Source organism: Protopterus annectens, chromosome 1.part2 (assembly GCF_019279795.1).
Source record: "Protopterus annectens isolate FY-2018-M chromosome 1.part2, PAN1.0, whole genome shotgun sequence".
Classification (NCBI taxonomy): domain Eukaryota; kingdom Metazoa; phylum Chordata; order Ceratodontiformes; family Protopteridae; genus Protopterus; species Protopterus annectens.
In genome coordinates this window covers 444,269,710-444,291,948 of record NC_056727.1, presented here as the reverse complement: position 1 = coordinate 444,291,948, position 22,239 = coordinate 444,269,710, and the positions used below count along the sequence as shown (strand labels likewise).

At 37.8% G+C, this 22,239-nt stretch overlaps 2 protein-coding genes across 8 annotated transcripts in view; both read right to left on the bottom strand.

Moving 5' to 3' along the window:
* Positions 1-22,239, bottom strand: part of KAT14 (lysine acetyltransferase 14) — a gene marked incomplete in the record, with an annotated part of 1,940,697 nt that overhangs the window by 1,650,468 nt on the left and 267,990 nt on the right.
* MGME1 (mitochondrial genome maintenance exonuclease 1) overlaps positions 1-22,239 on the bottom strand; it is a 336,423-nt gene that overhangs the window by 274,704 nt on the left and 39,480 nt on the right. For 2 of the 6 annotated variants that reach the window (XM_044056957.1, XM_044056966.1), the window contains exon 1: positions 6,353-6,489. The exons of the other annotated variants lie outside the window; for them this stretch is intronic. The gene's annotated coding sequence lies outside the window, so the exon portion shown is untranslated. Of the gene's footprint in view, positions 1-6,352; positions 6,490-22,239 lie in introns of those variants that run through there. 6 annotated transcript variants of the gene reach the window in all.

Sequence of the window (22,239 nt, the reverse complement as noted above, 5' to 3'; positions counted from 1 at the left end):
GTACACACTCCCAACATCAATAATTATTAATAATAAACTAATGCTGATGTACTCCAACTGAATATTTCCCAATTAATTAAAAAAACACCAGGAAGCCTTTAGATAAAATATAGTACTTTGTACTACACTGCGAGTTTGAAATCCATAAATAGTGCCATGAGTTCCATTTACGAACATGTAGAAGAACCTACAGGTTTAAAAGCTGGATCTTGCTAGTTCTTGTGGATTCTTGGATACCAAATAAAGATCACATTTTCTGGCTTGCTGACTCACAATAAAATACACAGTACAATTTGGGCTCGATAAAAGCATTATGTAAACAAACAAAAACATATAATTCACCTTTAATCTTATGATAACTTATGATAATTAATGAATATCTCAAACAATAAATTCATCATAACACTAAATCTGACGTTTCTGACATTTTGTTAATATAACAATTGTCACCAACATTTTGCCTGGGCATCCATTTTCATAAAATGAATGTCTTATAAGTCTTTAAGCTGTGTTCCAGCATGGTATTCTTTAATAGGCAAATTAAAAATGCTTAGTTGGGATCATTAACAGTCTTTTTATACACATAAACAAGGCTTCAGAAGGCATATCATCTATCCCATTTACTGTGCAAAAGCATTGGAAACTTACCTTTGCAAATTCACATCCAAGAAGTGACATTTGCCATCCTAAATTTGTAAAAAAGTAAAAAAAAAAAAAAAGTAATTTCACAAGAATCTCTGGACTGACTACAAAAGAAACTTTAACATGTAGACAAATAGAAATGTTTTTAAAATGAGAATACAAAAAAAAAAAACAGGTAAAAGAGGTCGCTCAAGATGTGACCAACTAGATCAATTTTCTACCAGTTTCAATGAAGGGCAAAGAGAGCAGTCAGGGTCAACTAACTTCAAAGACAGGTATCAGTGCTTGCCATTTAGTATTAATATGTCAGTATAAGCAAATGGAAGAAATAAATGTGTTCTGATGTGTAATTCTTAACTTGTCAAACAGTATGGGATGCATATAATCTGTGTACTACAGAAGTTCCAAGTTGAAAAGCATTTCAGAGAACAGCTCCAGGAATTCCGTTTAAAACACATGGAAGATACAGTGTGAAAACCTAAATGGATTATGCAAATTGTCAGCTTCACTGACTCGGGTCCAATACTCAACTTCAGTGACACAGACATGTTGCATAGTGAGAAATGCCATTTTGACTACAATACTACACATTTTTACATACTTTTGGTAGATGGAACTGCTGCAACATCTTGTACAGAGGTAAAACCATCAAGAGTCTGTAGCAGCACACTAAGTAACTCCAATATGCAATCAAGACAAAGAATGAATATAATGCATGCAGTGTACAAGCATACAAATGCTGCGGAAACTAGAAGAAATTAATGTTTTTCATTAATGACACACCATGAATAGACTCCAGAGGTAGGTATTTTGACTTTAAGCTGAAATTAAAAGAAATGTAGTAGGAAAGTACAGTTGCATAACTAAACATGCCATAGCAGTAGATTTTTGAATGATTACTGCTGCAGTAGCCTTAACTATATAGGTTATACCCCTCCAAGGATACAAAAGCCATCCAGCTTCTAAAGCTTCAGAGCATCTTCCATGTGCCCACCCTTTCAGGCATCTCAAGATGAGCTGACGAAAAGACAAGTTTGGCGTCAAGCCCTTCAGAGCTTTCCTGCCAAGAGAGTGAGGGAGGGTGAGACCTGAAAGGATCATACTAGAAAGAACAAATAATAAAACAACCACACCCTGGCATAAACAACAAGGGGGTGGAGGGAGGGACTACTGCAACAGTGATTATTTGAACACCTACTGTTACAGTAAGTTCACTAACACGACTGTACTATGTTCATCATTCTGATCACTGCTGCGGTAGTCTTAGCTGTATGAATAGCTTACTATTATCTATTATTACTATTATTAGCTAGCTTACTACATCTGGGAAGTGGAAAGAGAATAGTCCAGATGCCTCTGGACAATGGCTCTTGCAAAGCCTAATTTAGACCTAGAGAAGGAATTGAGCTTATAGTGCTTAGTATAGGTATGTACTGAGGATTAAGTTGCAATTTCTAGAATACAACCCTTTCCAAAAAGCCATAGTTGAAGCCAAGGCCCTGGTAGAGTGGATCTTGACCCTGCCTGGAAATAACATTTGTTGTGGTGAGCAAAAAAAAAAAAAGATAAGAGCCATAGACAACTGTTTGGAAATAGTCTACAGTGACACAGGTTGTCACTTTGTCTAACCTTCAAAAGAAAAGAACAGCAGATCCAAAGATAATTAAAATTTAATTCTGTCAAATTAGTACCAGAGTTATCAGTGGACATCCAAGGTATGGAGTTATCCTTCCTCCCTCACTGTTAAGATCAGTAAAAGAAAATGGGAGAAAAGAACAGTTTGGCTTAAAGTAAACTCGGATGCTACTTTAGGCATAAAAGACAAGATTAGTTCTCAAAGAAACCCCCTCTGTGGAAAATGAGGTAGGATTGATGCACCATAAGAGCCTGCAACTCAATATTTTGGCAGAGGTCAAAGCAGTCAGTAAAACTGCTTGCTATGTTAGGAATCTCAAGTCAGGTTGATTAGCTGGCTCAAATGGAGCAAATGAAAGCTTCTCGAACACAAAAATTAAGATCCCAAGAAAGGTACACTTGTTTTCTTTGAGGCCTCTTAAAAAACATTATGATATGAGAAAGCCTTAAAAGAGGAGGATCCATGGGCAGACTTGCTTTATTGGCCAATAAATTAACTTTGCTGGAGGAATAAGAAAGGTAATACAAAAGTAACTCTCACAAAACATTACAAAACCAATGAACAACCAACCCTGAATGGGTGCTGGTTATGTTGCTGGCACCAACTAGAAACCTTTTCCATTTTGCTAATATGACATTTTCTAGTAGCACGTGCTCTTGCCTTCATTAGTACCTGTTCTGCATGTCCACAATAAACGGGTGCCTAGAGGAATATATGACTGTATCATCAAGCAGTCAATTGAAGTTACCTGAGGTTGGGGTGTATCAAAAAATACCTACGCTTGTGTGAGTTGATCCATTTTGTGAGGAAGCTTGTGGTAATTGCCTCTGGCCATTATTAAAAGAAAGGAGAACCACTGTTTCCTGGTCCAGAAATGAAGTCACCACAAAGATCTTGAGGGATTCCTCCTAAATCTTCAGATGTACTCTGGATATCAGTGGAAAAACATACAGGAACATTCCTATCAAGGAAAAGTAAAAGGCACATGTTTTTCAGGTCTTTTTGCATGGAGTCCTGGAGCAGAATCTTGCCAGATGATTATTTAGAGAAGAGGCAAATAGGCCTACTTGAGGAATTCCCCACAGATGGATCAAATCTTGAAGATCCCCTGATCTAGTTTGCATACATGAGGGTCTGCCCTGATTTGTTCAGCTCGTCTGCCACACAGTGTTGCTCTGATGGAATGAAAGATGCTACAGAGTGACACTGTGCTGTGAGGCTATATCCCAAGCTAACAGGCTAGTCTGCAAAGGGAGTACAACCTGGTTCCTCCCTGCCTGAAGATGTACTACGAGCGTGGTACTGTCTGAAACAACTTGAAGAGGTCCAGGGGATCAAAGATGCCTTAGAGTTGAGTGCCTTGATCAGGTCAAACACCTCTTTCATTTGTCCCCAGTGTCCCATACACCTTGCACTGTTATCCCTCCTGAAACTGCTCCCCAAGTAAAGTCCAGGACGTCTGTGATGATTGCCTGCTGTGGAACATGGAGGCATAAGGGGAGACCCAAATTTAAGGATATTTGCAGTCTCCATCAAGTATTTTTTCTACTGACAAACCCTAGCACTGGGATTTGAAAAGACAAGGGATGTTGATGCTGGGACCAAAACGTTTTAAAATACCATTGTATCTGTCTCATGGAGTCTTGCAAGGGTTATCATAAGAAACCTAGATGCCAAGATACCCAAAATACTGAGGTATTCCCTCACAGTGACCAAAGTCTGAGTGGAAAACTTTAGAAATAGATTGAGATCAGAACAAAATTGCCAGGTTCGCTGCCAATCAACCCCATAACTCACACCACTACCTCTCTCTCATAGACTTGCACTGGCTGGAATTCCCCCAACAACTCTTACTTACCCAACTGCTCCTCACACACTCCATTCTTAAACCCACCTCCTGCCCCTCTCTCACATCCCTCCTCACCTACTACACTCCCAAATGCATTCTTAGAAGCTTAGACCAACTTCTTTTGGAAGTCTATAAGCCTAATAAACCTACTGGCAAACTTCTATGCAGTTACTCAATTACCCTTGCCTGGAATAAACTTCCCCTAAGCATCAAAGCCATAACTAACAGTAACACTTAAAAAAAACACACACACAAACCACTAAAAGATAATCTATTTAATTCCTGGATTTGCTCCTGCCAAAGCCCCACATAACCCCCCTTTTTTTCTCCACTCTCTCTCTTACTACTTTTGATTATTCCAAATCCCCTCCTCATCTCCTGGTTTCCTTCCTCACTCCTCCTCCTTACTCTATAGTATATCACTTACTTTGCTTACCTTTCCCTCTCGCAGTATCCAACCCATTGTACTAATTATTACTGGTTCTAATTGCCCCACCTCTCCCTTGACTCTACCTCTTTTTATCCTACTGTACTTATATTTCCTTCCCTTCCCTTTCTTTATCATAATACGTTGTTCTCACTATACTGCTGGGAGCCATATATGATTATGCTTTTTACCCCTAACACATTGTATATTTTTAAGATTTTCAGATTTATTTTTAATTCTAACAATGTATTCAAAATGTGCTTACTGTACTTGTGATTTATTCTCAACTGCATAATGTTTGTATAATTAATATTTACTGTATGTCAGCATGTCTGTTATGGAGCATTTCTCCCAAAGTCCAGTAGAAATGGGTTTGAGCTCAGTTGGACTAACCCGGCTAACAAGTGACAAAATAAAACAAAAATAAAAAGATCTAGATATATTTTTCCTGTGGAAGAAAGCTCTTTGAACTGAGGTGTCCAGCTGATACCCCAGGAAAACAATCCTGTGTGAAGGAGTGAAAAAGGACGTTTGGATGTTCTTTTGGAATCCCAGTTTATGCAAGATTTCTCACCCAAGTGAGAGATTCCTGACACTGTAAAATACTCTGCAAAGACAAACAAGTCATCCAAATATGGAAAAAAGAAAACGATATCCTGTAGACTGCAACAAGCTATAACTGGAGCTAGACACTTAGTGAACATTCTTGTGCACTGGATAGTCCAAAGGGTAAAGCAGAGAAGTGATAAAATGATCCAGGCACACAAACCTTAAGAAACACCTGAAATCTGTATGAAAAGGGAGGAGATAAACATCTCTTAAATGTAGAGTTACCAGGAAACTTGAATGAGGGAGAAGAGGTAACAGATTATGAAATGACATCATTTGAAAGTTAGGCACCATCACAAACAGGTCTAAGAAGAAAGATCCAGAACTGGTCTCTAAGCATCTTTTTTGCACTAAAAAAATCCTTGAACAAAATCCTTTACCAACTTGAGAAGGAGGAACAGGTGGAAATAAAAGTCAGTTCTGGTGGATGACGAATCCTGGCAAGAAGGTATATATTCTCACAGTCATTTATAACGTTGATGAATGATCTTCAGAACTAGTTTGTCTATCTGAAAATCCCTGTTGCCAAAAAGAAAGATTTAGACATTCTGGAAGGGAGAAGGGACCTCAGTATGTGTGTGTGTGTGTGTGTGTGTGTGTGTGTGTGTGTGTGTGTGTGTGTGTGTGTGTGTTGGGGAGGGGGGCAAAGTACCTTAAACAGTCAAACTAACTAGTTGGACTGTCCTTGGTTTTGAAGGTTCCTGAATTACTTCTGTAACAACCTTGCCATTATACCAAAATTGGACGAGGGATTGCAGAATCCCTTAGAAAATTAGAAAACGGAGGACAGAAAATCTTAAGAAATTGCCTCATTTAACATACTCCCTTTATTATACGTTTTGATCACTTCTGCAGCAAAGGAACCAAAAGGTGAATCTCTACCCATAAGAGAAAATGAAATCTCAGTATTCACATCCTCTTGGAAGGTTCTAAGAAAGCAGCCATGCAAACCTCTTCAAAACAGTTCCAAAAGGCATAGTTCTGGAAAAATTATCAACTGAATTATATACACATTGTAAAGAATGGGTAATGACTTGTACAATAGAGGAAGCTAAATTTAAAGTAGGTGTTTCCTCACAAGAAGAAACTGCAGACCAAATATTCCTCAAACTTTCACAATTAGTCAGAATAAACATTGACATGTGATCCTAATTAAAAATTCTGAAAATCAAAAACAGTATAAGCATACTTCCTTTCCCATGCCCATCAATAATCTTCCCATCCTTATCAAAAATAGGATAGGAACTCCTGTTTAGCAGTAGTATGAATTAATTGACATTTGTTGACCTGGAAAGTCCACTGGGTCGAAAATCCATTTTCAGTGGAGGCCTGGGGAGAAAAGCACTAGTTACAGAAATGTAATTATTACAATGATGATATTTACAACAATAACAGAGTATACACATTTTTATACATTTCCCAACATTTCAATACATTTCTAGTAGATTAGCAGCAGATATTGTAGAGAGCTTATACAGTTTAGTTAAGTGTTAATAGTACACATACAGTTTTCTAAAAGGCATACTTTGCAAGACAGATAGTACACTCATTGTAAGCAGGTCATTAGTTACTCATAGGGATTTTAGAAGTAGTCTATTAAAGGTTGTATAAACAAGAGTGTGTTTGAGGTAGTAATGTGATATACAAAAGTCAAAGATTTTGGTGGGTTGACATAGTTCTTACTTGTATTTAAGAGTTATACTAGTCTGAGAAGTCAATACTAGTCAGTAAAGTCTAGAAGTTTACGGTGGTCTGTAGTTTTCAGCACAATGACAGATATGATTATTAAGAAAGAGATTTTTTAGCATGAATTTGAAAAGTTTCAAGGATTCGATTTTTGTAATGGAGGGTAGATCAATGAAAGGGGGAGTAGGGCATTCCATAATTTTGCTATGGAGTGGGAATACAGGCATTGTCCTGCTCTCTTACTGGGCTTAAATGAGAAAGCTGTTTGTAAGCAGACCGAAGATTCGGGGAGGGGATATAGGACTGTAGGCTACATGAAGTGCAGAGCAGTTTTCTGGGTTGTATATTATTAGTTTGTGAGCAAAAGTAAGTTGGGTGCATTGAATGTAGTGGGGGAATTCAAATCATTCCAGTGCCCTAATGGCCTGGCAGTAGTGTATGCAGTTTGGTAAACCTGAGGCAAATTTTGCAATAGCATGACTGCAATTTGTTAAACATGTATTTAGGTTGGTAAAGATGGGGGAACCATAGAGAAGGAAAGAAGTAGGAGGGTACTAGCCAGTTTTATTTTTGAGGGTTTGTCCATGCAGAGTTTATGTCTATAGAGCTTGCCTAGTTTGAAGTGTGTTTTCTTTACTGTATTAAGGATATGATGTTTGAAAGATAGTTTTGGCATCTATGGTGATGCCTAGTAAGTTTGCTGTCTTTACAATTTCAATGTTGTTTTGGGAATAAATTTTAAAGCCCCGTGGGTGTGTTTTGGATAAGAATATTAGTAACTTAGATTTTTGGGGGGGATTTAGTAATAGTTGTGCTCTATTTAGCCATGTTTCTATAGTTGTGAAGGTGTTTTTAGGAGATGGGGGAAATTATTGGCGAAGGATATGTTAGTGGAGTTGTTGGCATATTGAATTAGTGAACTTTGCATGGAGACTTTGTAGAGATAATTTATGAATATGTTAAAAAGCAAAGGTCTGAGAATTGAGCCCTGGAGAACTCCTGTTTATTGACCAAATGGCCCAATTGCTTATTTTGCCATCTGACAGATTGTCGTCTGTTATTCAGGTGGTAGGTGAACCAAATCAGGGTCTGTTTGGAACAACCTAAACTTGTTGGTTGATGGAGTAGTTTAGTATGGGATACTGTGTGAAAGCTTTGGATAGGTCTAATAAGACTACTGAAGTCAATAGGCCAGAGTCCAGAGCTTTGATCACAGTATCGGTAAAAGAAAGTAAGGGTGTGGGCAGGGTGAAAGCTATGTTGGGTTGGGGCGGGGAAATTATCAGAAAGGTGTTTAAGTAGTTTGAGAATGTTTACATTTTTCCATTATTTTAGGTAATGGTGAGAGAATGGAGATGGGTCGGTAGTTAGATAAATCATTAGTATTCCCACCTTTATGTAATGGGGTCATGATGGATTGCTTCCAAATTTGAGGGATGGTAGATTCACAGATAGAGCCTTTAATTAGAATACTGATAAGGTAAGGCTATTGCGTCAACACCAATTTTCAAGTATTCGGAGGGGAGGTTATCGGTGGAATGAGAGCAATACCTAAGTTTAGTTAGTAATTTAAACACTAAAAAGAGGTGGGCACTGGTTTTAGGGAGAATATGGGAGTTATTGTACTATAGTTAGTAGTTTTGTTGGGGTGGGAGGAATGTGGGCATGGAATTTCATGGGCAGGGTTTGAGGTATTGTTTGGGGCCTTTTTTATTTGTGGGGGTTCTTTAAGTTTAAGAATGCTGTCGATAAAATGGGAGTTGAACATACGGGCTACTTCTTGTGGGTCTTTAACTGGGTATGATAATGGGTTTTGTGTGGTCCTAGGATTAAGGAGAGAAGAGACCGATTTCCAAAATGTTCTGGGATTATTTCTTTGAATAGATATCTGCTGTGAAAAAATAGTTTTTTTTTGTCATTTATAACTAATTTCTTATAGGTTCATAGGTAGATACTAGGCTATTGGCCCAAGGGCCTATGTAAGTCTAGCCAGCAAGGTTCCATAGCTTACGCGACCCAAGAAAGTTATTTTCCTGTGCCACTGTCCAGCAGAGACATAGAAGTGATCCCCGGGGTGTATTTCCTATTTTCCATCCACTCATCAAGATTTTTCTTGAAGAGTGCTAATGAAGAACTTTGCTTTTCATAGATGTAGATGGGTAGCTTGTTCCAGAGTATAGGAAGTCTCTGGGACAGGAATCTATCCCTCCAGTGTGTCCTGTTTATTGTGATGACAAAGTTTAGGTCCCTAGAGCGTGTAGCTCGGAGGGATTGGGATTTCTTTAGGTGTAGCATGTCCAACAGCTCTGGGTTTGACATAGCTTTATATGTTAGGCAAAGATCACCTCGGAGTAGGCAATATGCTACGGAGTAAAGCTGGAGTTTTTTGAGGCGGTCAGTGTAAGGCATTTGTTTGAGGCCAGTAATCCTCTTTGTGAGGTACTTCTGTGGCCTTCCCAGCTGCTGCAGATGTCTTGTGAGGTACAGTCCAAAAGGGGCGTTGTACTATATAATGGGTCTAATGAGTGACGAGTAGAGGGGAACAATGCCCTCTTTTTTCCTGGATGAGAACCCTTTTATGATGAGGTGTGCCACATAGAAGGACTTCCTGACTACTGTGGCAATGTGACTATCACAGGAGAGACTACTGTCCACCTGGGTCCCAAGGTCTCTTAATCAAGGAAGATCTACATATTTTGGGTTGTCCAGGACAGAAAATCTTCAAATATAGGGTGTTTTGGCCTGAGAGAATAGATAATGCTGCTATGCATACATGTTTCTTATTTATTTGCAATTATGCTGGCAAAATGTCCATGTTGCCAAAGGTTGGGACTGATTTAGGAAAGGAAGTAATGATTAAAGAGTTGCGATGAATTAAAGCTGCCCCCCACTTTTTTCTGAATTCTATCCTTTCTTAGGATATTGTACCCACTTGGGAGTATTTCTGTGTCTAATATATGTGGCTTATGCCATGTTTCTGTAACGGCTATGATATCTAAGGTATATTGAGAGTGCCTTGCATGAAATTCTGTAATTCTGTTACAAATACTTAATGTTGATTGTTAGTAGGGTTCGATTGCTAGTAGGTGACTTGGAGCAGGGAGAGGGGATATGGCTAATACTGCGGGAGTGGGAAGGGCCTGGATTTGGATGTACGTCTCCCCTTTGTGTTAGTAACAAGAGCTGGTCTACAAGATGGGTGATGTAGTAGGTTTTAGAGGAGGACCTAGCTAGAGTAAGGGAACATATTCTGAGTTTGTTGTTGATGGGTCAGGCACTATGTTTGGTAGTGTAAATATTGCTACAACTGAATAATAATGATGAGATATTAGAGATGCTAGGTATATCTGATTTTGGTATTACAGTTTGGGTGGGAGTTTTTGAAGTCAATGAGATATGCATGCTGCTGGTGATCATTTGGGTTAGTATGAGAAGAGAAATACTAAGTGAGAAAAGGAGTATAGTAATAGTTGTATGAGATTGGCCATTTGGAGGTGTAGCTGACTCTGGGGTTAAGCTAGAGGTGAAATATGTAATATTAAGAGGTTGGGGTAAATTGGTTTGGTAAAAAAAGTATTATGGGTGCTTAGTAGATAATATGTGGGTGTGGTTAGGACATGGATGATTGGGTAATGATGTTTGAGGGCGTGGCCTAGAGGACCAGAAGTGCAATGAAAGAGGGGGTGGGTGAGAACGGGGGTAGGGTAGGGGAGCAGAGTGAGCTTGAGCGTAGCACAGGTGAATGGAGCGGGTTGAAACCAACTCTAAGAGAAGAGCTGCCAGAACCAGTCAGTCTGTAGGTGGAAATCTCTTACAACAGATAAGGTGTCATTCCTTGTTATGTATCTGTAGTTAGAATATTATTTACTCAACGTCCAGATTTTGCCATAGAACAGTGTAATTCTATGAAATATAGATGCAGGTGGGAGAAAACTAGTTGAGGAAGATAAGAGGAGTTAGTGGGAAAAGAGATAACGGGATTTAGTAGCTTGGAGGGGGAGGCAGAGAGCTAGGGTGGCTTGGCGGTGTGCAGTAGGGATCAGCGGAATGTACACAAAAAATGAACTCTTAAATATGTACACACTGCCAGTTAGGAATGGGGAGATTTTGGCTGCAGTTTTAGTGTATAGGTAGCTGGCCGCGAATCACACCGAATAACTTGCTGGGGTAGATAAGGCTGTTTTCTTAATGAAATCTATGCAGAGGAAAAGAAGGTTAAAAAGAAATTAGACACAGTCTCTAGAATTTAACAGTAAATATAGAAAAAACAGCGTTTATAACTACCTAGATCACTCTAAGTAAGCAAGCAAAATCTAGTATTAACCTAAAGTTGAGTGTAGCGTAGCAGACTATACAGATAAAGTGCCCAGCTACTAGTGCTCTGCATGAGGTATTTAAGCAAAACAGTTCAGCTATAACAACAAATATACAAATGCTAGTACTATGCACAAGTTATGTAAGCAAACCATTCAGCTAGAATAGTAATGCAAATCATGCCATGGTTCCAGTAAAAGGCCTGTTCGCATTGGTCAAAATGTGAGAGTTAAATTTGAGGTAAAACAGGGATGTACGCCAAAATGACGCTTGCTTTATCATTTAGCTGCAGTCATACAACAATAAGCAGGAATTCCCACTATTATACAGCTGTAAATTGTAAGGGCTGGTCAAAAATACATACTACAAACACATATGTGAAGTAATGCAAGCAGTAACAATCCAATATATGCATCAAGGCATAAAAGACCACATACAATACTGTGACTGGAAAGGAAACAGCTCCACAGATGTCAGTTAAAAAAATACTTTTATTCCACCAACTGATTTAGCGCTTTCGTCTGCTTATAACCAAGACTTCATCAGATTCTGCAGGTCACCTAGGGGATTTTGTAGTGCAGCCTAGCCTGTGGTGCTCTCTCCCTCGCAGGATCCCTAAAGGTACGCAATACTGCCTGACTTAGCGTGTGTGTATGTGTGCGCACCTCCACATAAAACACATTGGCTGGGAAGCTCGTGTTGAACACTACTTGCTATTATGTGCTCTTCAGGCTCATATTCCATTAATGCAATCCTCAATGTTCCTACTATCTGTCACCTAAGCAGTAACCAAAGGCCTCCCATTCTCCCCCCTGGATTGGGCAGGTCAGCATATGCCATTAATTTCCATCCTTCCCTGCCTGGCCCCTTTGGTGCCTGCATTATGAAACATTTTAAAAACAGGGACTTTTTCCTCGGGAAAAAAGTATCAGTTGCATTAGGCGAGACAAAAGCACTTAACTTTCATTCACTTAAAATAATGAAAAGGTTTTCCAAAGATTGTCCAGAAGGAGTACCCTCACCCCCCCCAAAAATAATAATTTATCTATAAATATTACAACATTATGCATAATATAATGCTGCACTTGCTTAGCTCATACATCACAAATGGTATCCCACACTACTGCTCATGCACAGATCCAAAGTATTCAAGTACAGCTAACATTATTACTCATACAATTTGTAGAAATTAATTTAAAATGAAATAGTCTGAATGTGCAACAATGCTTTATCATACTCCAATGCATGGTTTGGTAAGCACTTTCACAGAACACAATAACTTCACAAGAGAGGATGTCTTTGTACAAGGTGTCATGCCTTTTCATTGACTCACATCAGTGAGTCACAAATCATTGAAAAAAAGGGGTGAAAACTCTTTTGTCTGAAAACTCATTTTGCCAAATCACAATCTGTACTTAATCATACAGAGCAGGACTACTTTTATTTGTTTTTTTTTTTTTTTTGCAGGAGGTAAGCCCCATCACTCCCTCTGCACCCTCTTAAATATACTAACTCCATGGTTGCAGAACCAAGAAGAAAAAAGAAAGACCACACAAACAAAAACAGCATCAACGGTGATTGTACTGACAATCAAACATCTACATACATTTTTAGGTATTTCTACAGCTTTTGTTTCAGCTGTGATTTGACACTTAACTATTTTTTAAAATCACAAACACCACAAAGAACCAAATAAAAATACTGCCAGTACTGGATTTGAAGAAAAAATGCCACAAACATGCTTTTAATTTAACTTAACTTGAACTTCTTCAGAAATAACATCCATACATTTTTCAACATTTAAATAAGAACTGGTATGACTCATGTGATCAAATGGGCCAATAAAATGCATAAACCACTTAATATATTCTTTCAACAATAAAAAGAAAAAAGCACACTTCTTTTTCTAAAATGTTAAACTAGAACAGTCATCATTTCAATATGTGGTTTGTAATAAATAATAAATATTAATTTAATGAATGTTATAATCTTTGTGCTTGTAAAAAGCACTTTATATTGATCATATCATTCAATCCAGGTAGCTGGTCTGCATTTAATGAAATCTGCCATAGGGTCTCTTTACATTCTAAAAGTACTTTAAAGTTTCCAGTGAATATATCATTTACTTTTTCTAAAACAAAAAAGGAGAACTTTTGTAACTAGAACAAGTGGTGGCATGTTTAGCTAAAGCATTTGACATGTCTTTTTTATGTATAGGCAATGTGTGTTCATATATATGTTTGTTTAGTGCTCTTGTTGTTTCCCTATATAAAAATGTTCACATGAACCACACATGGCAACGTAAACCACATTTTTGGTTTTACAAGTACAGTGTCCCTTACACTGAATCGTCCTATTTATATGCTTGAACAACACTGAACTGGTACCTGTGATGTACCTACATTGTTTACATGTTCCACAAGGGAACGTACCCAAATTAAAATTAATGTTAACATTGGTACTATCGTAGGTACCCCTCTCTAAAATGGTCTTTATATTAACTGTCTTTTTGTACGTAAAAAGAGGGAAAATTACCAACAATTTTACTCAAATCAGTGTTACCCAACACTACTTTCCAGTTGTTCCAAATGGTATTTCTGATGAAAACCATCTCAGTTGTGATGGGAATGGGGAAAGCCAAACTGTAATCACTACGTACTGTTTCCACTACTAGAATCACTGTAACTGGTTTATTGCTTTGTTTTAAAATGGGACAAGCCTTATTAGATCTTAGGCAAGTGACTTTGTTTAATATACTATCCAACCAGATCTTGTCATAACCTCTTTGTGTAAAAAATCCAATCAATTTCACTGTTTCATTATGAAAAATATCTTCTCTACTAGTTAAACGACTCAATCAGATGAACTGTCCCCCGACAATACCACGTTTCATAAAGACTGGATGTAAACTATCATAGTGTAAATATTGGTTGACAAAAGTGGACTTTCTGAAAATACAATTTTCAAACTGAGTACCTTCATTACTGACAGTTAAATGTAAATCCAAAAAGTCTATATTGTCACCAATATTGCCCACTGTGAATTGCAAAAAATTGGTAGAATTGTTCAAATATTGTACAAATGCGTGAAAGGAATCAACATCCCCTTTCCATAGAAAAAACAAATTGTCTATGTAACGTTTATAAAATACAATGTTTTTCGATAGGGGGTGTGAAGTGAGAAATTTATACTCCCACATTGTCATTACCAAATTAGAAAAACAGGGAGCTACCCTGGAGCCCATCGCTATACCTGAAATTTGTTGAAAAAAACAACAAGAGCACTAAACAAACGTATATATGAACACACATTGGCTATACATGAAAAAAGACATGTCAAATGCTTTAGCTAAACATGCCACCACTTGTTCTAGTTACAAAAAGTTCTTTTTTTGTTTTAGAAAAAGTAAATTATGACATATTCACTGGAAACTTTAAAGTACTTTTAGAATGTAAAAAGACCCTATGGCAGATTTCATTAAATGCAGACCAGCTTCCTGGATTGAATGATATGATCAATATAAAGTGCTTTTTACAAGCACAAAGATTATAACATTCACTGAATTAATATTTATTATTTATTACAAACCACATGTTGAAATGACTGTTCTAGTTTAACATTTTAGAAAAAGAAATGTGCTTTTTTCTTTTTATTGTTGAAAGAATATATTAAGTGGTTTATGCATTTTATTGGCCCATTTGATCACATGAGACATACCAATTCTTATTTAAATGTTGAAAAATGTATGGATGTTACTTCTGAAGAAGTTCAAGTTTATTAAATTGGACAAAAGCGCGTTAAAAGGTTGTGGCATTTCTTCTTCAAATCCAGTACTGTCAGTATTTTTATTTGGTTCTTTGTGGTGTTTGTGATTTTACAAAATTGTTCGGTCAGTAATGGCAGGAGAAGAATCGAGTCAGGAGACTCTGCTGAACCTTAGCATCCATCCCGTTCCTGAGTTGGGTAGAAGTTTTAATGAATTGATTTTCTCAACTATTTTGGAGGCTGTTTGTGAGGCTTTATCCAGGCAAATAGGTAACGGATGTATCACTAGCAGCCTGAATGTTAATTCAGGCAATCCAGGAAGCAAGCGGGACGACGTCGGAGCTAATGTGGGAGTCCCTTCTAGTCAAGCAGGTTTGGCTTTGCCTGTAGGCGAGAATGGCAGTGTACCATCTACAAGAAATCACCAACGAGGATTTAATGGTCTCGGCTGTACGGACAAAGTCACTGAAAATGTTTTCAACGACAAATCTGTTTCACAATTCCCAAAACAGAAAAGAATTTAACAAAGTAAGTGACTGTGTTATTCCGTCCAGTCCGGATGAATTTTCCACATGTAAAAAAGACATTTTTCTACTTGAAAAACAGTGCACTAAGACAGTCTCACTACAGTTAGAAGTTTTTTATTTAGAAGTGAACGTTAGTTTGAAATGTGTGCCCTTTGGTTTAAGAACTTTTAAATTTCCCAACTGTGTGGTTCAAGGTGATGACTTGTACACACAGTTGGTTGAATTGTTTAATAACATTGGACTGGCGTTTATGAATATGCTCATACAACATTATAAAATGGAACTGACATCTTTAAGAAAACAAACAGAGAGCCTAGACAGCAAAATTAGGGCATCTCAGGCTTTTAGTTCTTTGGCGTCCCTGTATTTTAGTATTAATGCGAAACTTGAGAGGCATAGAGCTTCTGTTATTTTAAGAAAGTGGAAAAAACTTGAGAGATCTTGCCGCTTATGGTTCTTAATCAGCTTACCCATTAAAGAGCTACAGGGGCACAAAAGATGTTATAAATCAAGTTGTTAACAACAATACATCTATTGACAATGTCAGTTCAATTAACAAAGACATTGGTTCAAACGTTTGCCTAGAAAATGCAAATGACAACGGAAATGGTGGATGTTTTCCACTAGATAACACTCAAGCTACTACTTCTTATGCACAAGCAATTTCTGTGGCAAACAAGTCTGTTCCTTTTTTGATGGACAAGACAGGCAACAAGAAAACTCAGAGATGGTCCAGGAAGGTCCAGACGAGGAGCAAGGGGAGCAAAAAGAACTAGAATACACTATTAATATTTGTAACTTAACTGATGATGTCTTGTCAGGTGACATGATTTTTGTGCTCAAGAAAGGTTTCTCTTTCATTCCATCGAATCATGTAAATGTTTCTAGGTTGATAGTAGACTTTAAATTGTATTCAAGGAAACTTAATTTGAAGTACATATTTGAAGGCATTGCTAGACCTGACCCCAAAGAATTTGATTGTAAAAAAAGAAGTACGCACAATCAGTTATTAAATCCTACTTTGATGATCTTTGGGAAGTTATGTGAACAAGTGTTTAGAAAAATCAGACATTATGATGAAGGCAAATCTAATTTAATTCCTGCTGAAATGTCTGCATTAAATGATTTGGCTAACAGTAAGGAATGGCATATTATGAAAGCAGACAAAGTTGGTACCATTGTCATCATGAAATCTGCTGATTACAGTTTGGCAATTAATTCTTTGTTAAGTGATAACAATTGTTACAAAATAGTCATGAAAGAATACATCACTAAAAGTTTTTTGAGACTGGACACTTGTTTATTTGATTTATTTAGTCAAGGAAGTATTGATTATTCTGCCTATAGTTTTTTAGTAGTTGAATACCCTAAACTAACCACACTATTTGGTATTCCTAAGTTACACAAGTACAGAATGGATCCTCCATTTAGACCTATAGTGTCGGCTAGTTTTTCCAAGACAGAATCAATCTCTGTTTGGCTTGATAAACTCTTAAATCCGATTGTGCAAAAAACAGAATTTTGTTTGAGGGACTCGTGGCATTTGTTAGAATGTTTGAGTCAACTGCAAAATCTGGATACGCCTGTTAAATTTGCATCATTAGACGTGGTCTCTTTATACACAAGTATAGATCTTTGATCTCAGCACTTGTTCAGAAAAAACTTTTGCATCATCTTAAAATACTCAATTGTATTTATTACTGCTTGGTGTAACTCATTCTAAGCCTTTTGGTTTAAACACTTGGGCTTCGGACCAGTTAGTTGTTTTGCACTGAGAGGTTTGTGGTCTGCACTGTTGTGGCAGAACAGGTAGCTTACATCCTTCTAGGTTGAGAACTGCTGATTGAGGGCTCAGTGTCTGTTATTCTAAAAGTGTATTAATTCTGGTTTAAGCACTTGGGCTTTCAAGCCAGTTATTTTACATTAAGAGGGTTCGTGGTCTGCACTCTTGTGGGAGGAGAGGCTGGACTTTTCTGGTTAAAGGCTTATAGTGCATGCATATCTGAACTGTTTCTTACTGAAGTTGGTGCGCCTTGTTTGCTGTGGCATAGACTGGATTCTGGCCTGCTGGATCTAGCTTTGTTTGTGTAACTTGAGCACTAATCCAGACATTCTCTAAAGTATTCAATGGTATTTATTACTGCTTGGTTGTAACTTGATTAAAGTGTAGCTATCATTCAAGTCTTCAGACCAGTTGTTTTACATTAGGAAGGTTTGTGGCAAGCACTGTGGTGGCAGGACAGGTAGCTTTCATCCTTCTAAGTTGGGAACTGCTGATTGAGAGCCCAGTGTCCAAGTGTATTAGTTCTGGTTTAGGCACTTGGGCTTCAGGCCAGTTATTTTACATTAAGAAGGTTCGTGGACTGCACTCTTGTGGGAGAAGAGGCTGGACTCTGCCCTTCTGAGCTGGGAATTTTCTGGTTAAAGGTTTATAGTGCCTGAATATTTGAACTGTATCTTACTGAAATTGGTTCACCTTGTTTGCTCTAGCATAGACTAGATCCAGGCCTACTGAATCTAGCTTTGTTTATATACTTGTTGTTTGTTTGCTTGTTATTTCCGGAAGCTAATTCACCAACCACGCAACTTTTCTCAGCTTCTGTGGATCACTAGTGATATCTGCATTGCTTACTGTACTTATTTCCTTGTTTCACTTGAAAGAAAGTTACTGTTTGTCGCTTTTGCATTTAGTTACTTGTATCACATTGCACTCAAGTTACCTGGGCACTTGCTCACTAAAGCAATTATATAAGTCAGCACTAAAAATTAAAAGCACTACACCTTAAAGCACTCCCCACTGGCCAATATTATTCTAGCATGTCCAAAGGTCAGCTGTCAATCTCCTCTCGGTCCAGCTGGTGAATCGGGGAATCTTGAGGCAATGTTATAACTGCCTAGGCTGAGCTCTCAACTCAGGACTGGCAAGACCAGACAGGAGGAGAAGCACACACCACAAAACCAGCCTCACATAATGCTACCACTCCACTGAATCAAACACATAACCCACTCACCAGGCTGAACAAGGAGAGGGTCACAAGTAAGCTGCCTATCGTGTGCTAGAATCCGCCACATAACACAAGCACTGGGTCTCCACAGCAAGTACAAATATGACACAGTCATTGTCCATGCTGGTGTGAACGACCTGAGATGAGCAGTATCCTTCCTTCACCAAGAATGATGCCACAATATAGAGGCAAGATGATCAGCTTTAACAATTGGCTTAATGTCTGGTGTCGCTCAAAGGGGATCCTTGCCCTGTCACCCTGGGATTCAGTGCCTTTTTGGGCAAGGAAATCTAAACCTACCTACCACTAAAAAAAAAAAAAGGAAGAAATAATGTAATGCTGCTCTCAATGCCAGAATCTCAAATCAAAAAATGCACACAGGGAGGCCCTTCTCAGTTATGGAGAACATCGTGTTGTGCTGTACTGAAAACCTGGTTCAGGCTCAAACAGGAACCCCACACAGCCTTCCTGAAGACACTGAGGGTATATAATGTATCTCCCAACACCATCATATTGGGTGACTTCAACTACCCGAATATAGACCAACGGTTCCTGAGTTCATAAAATAATGCCATCATGAACAGCTAGTCAGCTGTTCCACACGAGAGGAGAAAATATACTAGATCTCATTGTCACAAACATGGGGACAAAGGCCAATTTTGAAAGAAAAATTGGATTCAAAAGGACAATCATAGGCCTTTTTTCAGCTATGTTAGGAACCTGTGAAACTCACAGATACAGATATGCTTAGAATTAAAAAAAACAAAAACAAAAATCCACCAACACACCCACCAACCAATTGGCACACAGTTCACAGTGCAAACTTCCCCCTCCCCTAAAGGAGGAGAGACTATCCCCCCAGCCGAGTGTGCCTCTCCCGGACATCCAAATGCGCAGGTGAAAGCTGCTCTCTAAAGCTAAAACACAGTCTAGTCTGCATTTCAAGGGAAGATCATCCTTTTTGACTTGGGTCGACTTCTTCAAATAGTCACCAAGGCCATTGATGAGGGAAAGGCAGTCCATACAGCCTATTAAATGTAAACCCATATGTCACAAGATGGGTTGCAAAAAGTGCATCGACACTGATATCCTTCAGAAGGGACTCACGGAAACAGATAGCTGGTGCCAGAGCCATGGCCTGTTAAAACGCAAAAATGTATAGTCATAATTCCTTCGAAAAACAAGGTAACCCCAAGCATCAGGGACCAGGGGACCCAGGTTTGACACAGGCCTTCTTTTGACACCACATTGCTAAAGTGGTTTAGAAAGACCTTCTACATTGCCCACCTGATCATGAGGGATTCACATCCAGATCTAGTGAGGTCATTGTATTCAGTCAGATACCGCCTCTGCTCAGAGGTGACATGTGCCTGACATACAAGGCCATGTCCAACCTTAAAATGGACATGCCACACTCAAAAAATCCAAATCCACCACCCACCCCAGAGAGCAAGCGAATTTAACCTTTAGCACGGATATAAATAATCACAGAGACTCCCTATGCTGTGGAATAAACTGTTCAAGAGAAATCTAGACCTGTGGATGAATCATCTCTGGGTCACTGCTGGACAGAGGCACAACAAACTAATGGGCACAGTATATCAGATAGCCTAGTATAAACCTATGAACCTATGAACCTAAACAACAGGTGTAGAATATTTAAGAGAATATTTAAGCCAACACACTAATTTTGACAATGACACAGTCAACACAGTGTGCATTTTGATGGAGCTGGTACTTGAAAACACTTATTTTCAACAAATTTCAGGTATAGCTATGGGCTCGAGGGTAGCCCCCTGTTTTGCTAATTTGGTAATGGCAATGTGGGATTATAAATTTCTCACTTCACACCCCCTATCGAAAAACATTGCACTTTATAAACGTTACATAGACGATTTGTTTTTTCTATGGAAAGGGGATGTTGATTCCTTTCACGCATTTGTACAATATTTGAACAATTCTAACAATTTTTTGCAATTCACAGTGGGCAATACTGGTGACAATATAGACTTTTTGGATTTACATTTAACTATCAGTAATGAAGGTACACAGTTTGAAAGTTGTATTTTCAGAAAGTCCACTTTTGTCAACCAATATTTACACTATGATAGTTTACATCCAGTCTTTATGAAACGTGGTATTGTCGGGGGACAGTTCATCAGATTGAGTCGTTTAACTAGTAGAGAAGATATTTTTCATAATGAAACAGTGAAATTGATTGGATTTTTTACACAAAGAGGTTATGACAAGATCTGGTTGGATATTATATTAAACAAAGTCACTTGCCTAAGATCTAATAAGGCTTGTCCCATTTTAAAACAAAGCAATAATCCAGTTACAGTGACTCTAGTAGTGGAAACAGTACGTAGTGATTACAGTTTGGCTTTCCCCATTCCCATCACAACTGAGATGGTTTTCATCAGATATACCATTTGGAACAACTGGAAAGTAGTGTTGGGTAACACTGATTTGAGTAAAATGGTTGGTAATTTTCCTCTTTTTACATACAAAAAGACAGTTAATATAAAGACCATTTTAAAGAGGACTACCTACGATCGTACCAATGTTAACATTAATTTTAATTTGGGTACATTCCCTTGTGGAACATGTAAACAATGTAGGTACATCACAGGTACCGGTTCAGTGTTGTTCAAGCATATAAATATGATGATTCAAAAATGTGGTTTACGTTGCCATGTGTGGTTCATGTGAACATTTTTATATAGGGAAACAACAAGAGCACTAAACAAACATATATATGAACGCACATTGGCTATACGTAAAAAAAGACATGTCAAATGCTTTACCTAAACATGCCACAACTTGTTCTAGTTATAAAAAGTTATCTTTTTTGTTTTAGAAGAAAAGTAAATGATGACATATTCACTGGAAACTTTAAAGTACTTTTAGAATGTAAAGAGACCCTATGGCAGATTTCATTAAATGCAGACCAGCTACCTGGATTGAATGATATGATCAATATAAAGTGCTTTTTACAAGCACAAAGATTATAACATTCATTAAATTAATATTTATTATTTGTTACAAACCACATGTTGAAATGATGACTGTTGTAGTTTAACATTTTAGAAAAAGAAATGTGCTTTTTTTTCTTTTTATTGTTGAAAGAATATATTAAGCGGTTTATGCATTTTATTGACTCATTTGATCACAGGAGACATACCAGTTCTTATTTAAATGTTGAAAAATGTATGGATGTTATTTCTGAAGAAGTTCAAGTTTATTAAATTGGACGAAAGCGCGTTAAAAGGTTGTGGCATTTTTTCTTCAAATCCAGTACTGGCAGTATTTTTATTTAACTATTTTTTCCAATGATCTGTAGTTCAATTAAATGTCTCTTAACAATCATAAGTTTTATTTATATGTATTTCCATATTCAAACATAAAACACGCATACTTAAAATTACATTCAGCAAAAGTTTTAACTATTACAAGCACGTGGGTTAAATACCTCCTTACTACAATGGCAAATACTAACCAACTTACTAAATGTATAAAGAAATTTAACTACTAAGATTACCATGTAATGGAAAAATGTCATGCACATTTGGAAAGAATCACAGGAATAAGCCTTAAATGAGTAAAATTAAGGGCTATTCATTCTATGAAATAATTGTTTAAATTTCTCCTTAAGAATATGCATACTTGTGGACAAGGTAAAGGGGAGGGAGTGGCTTTCCCCTGCCTAAATGTCCAACAGCTAATCATAAAGGTTGACTCCTGCAACATCAACAGCTGCCACAGAGGACAGAGTGTTG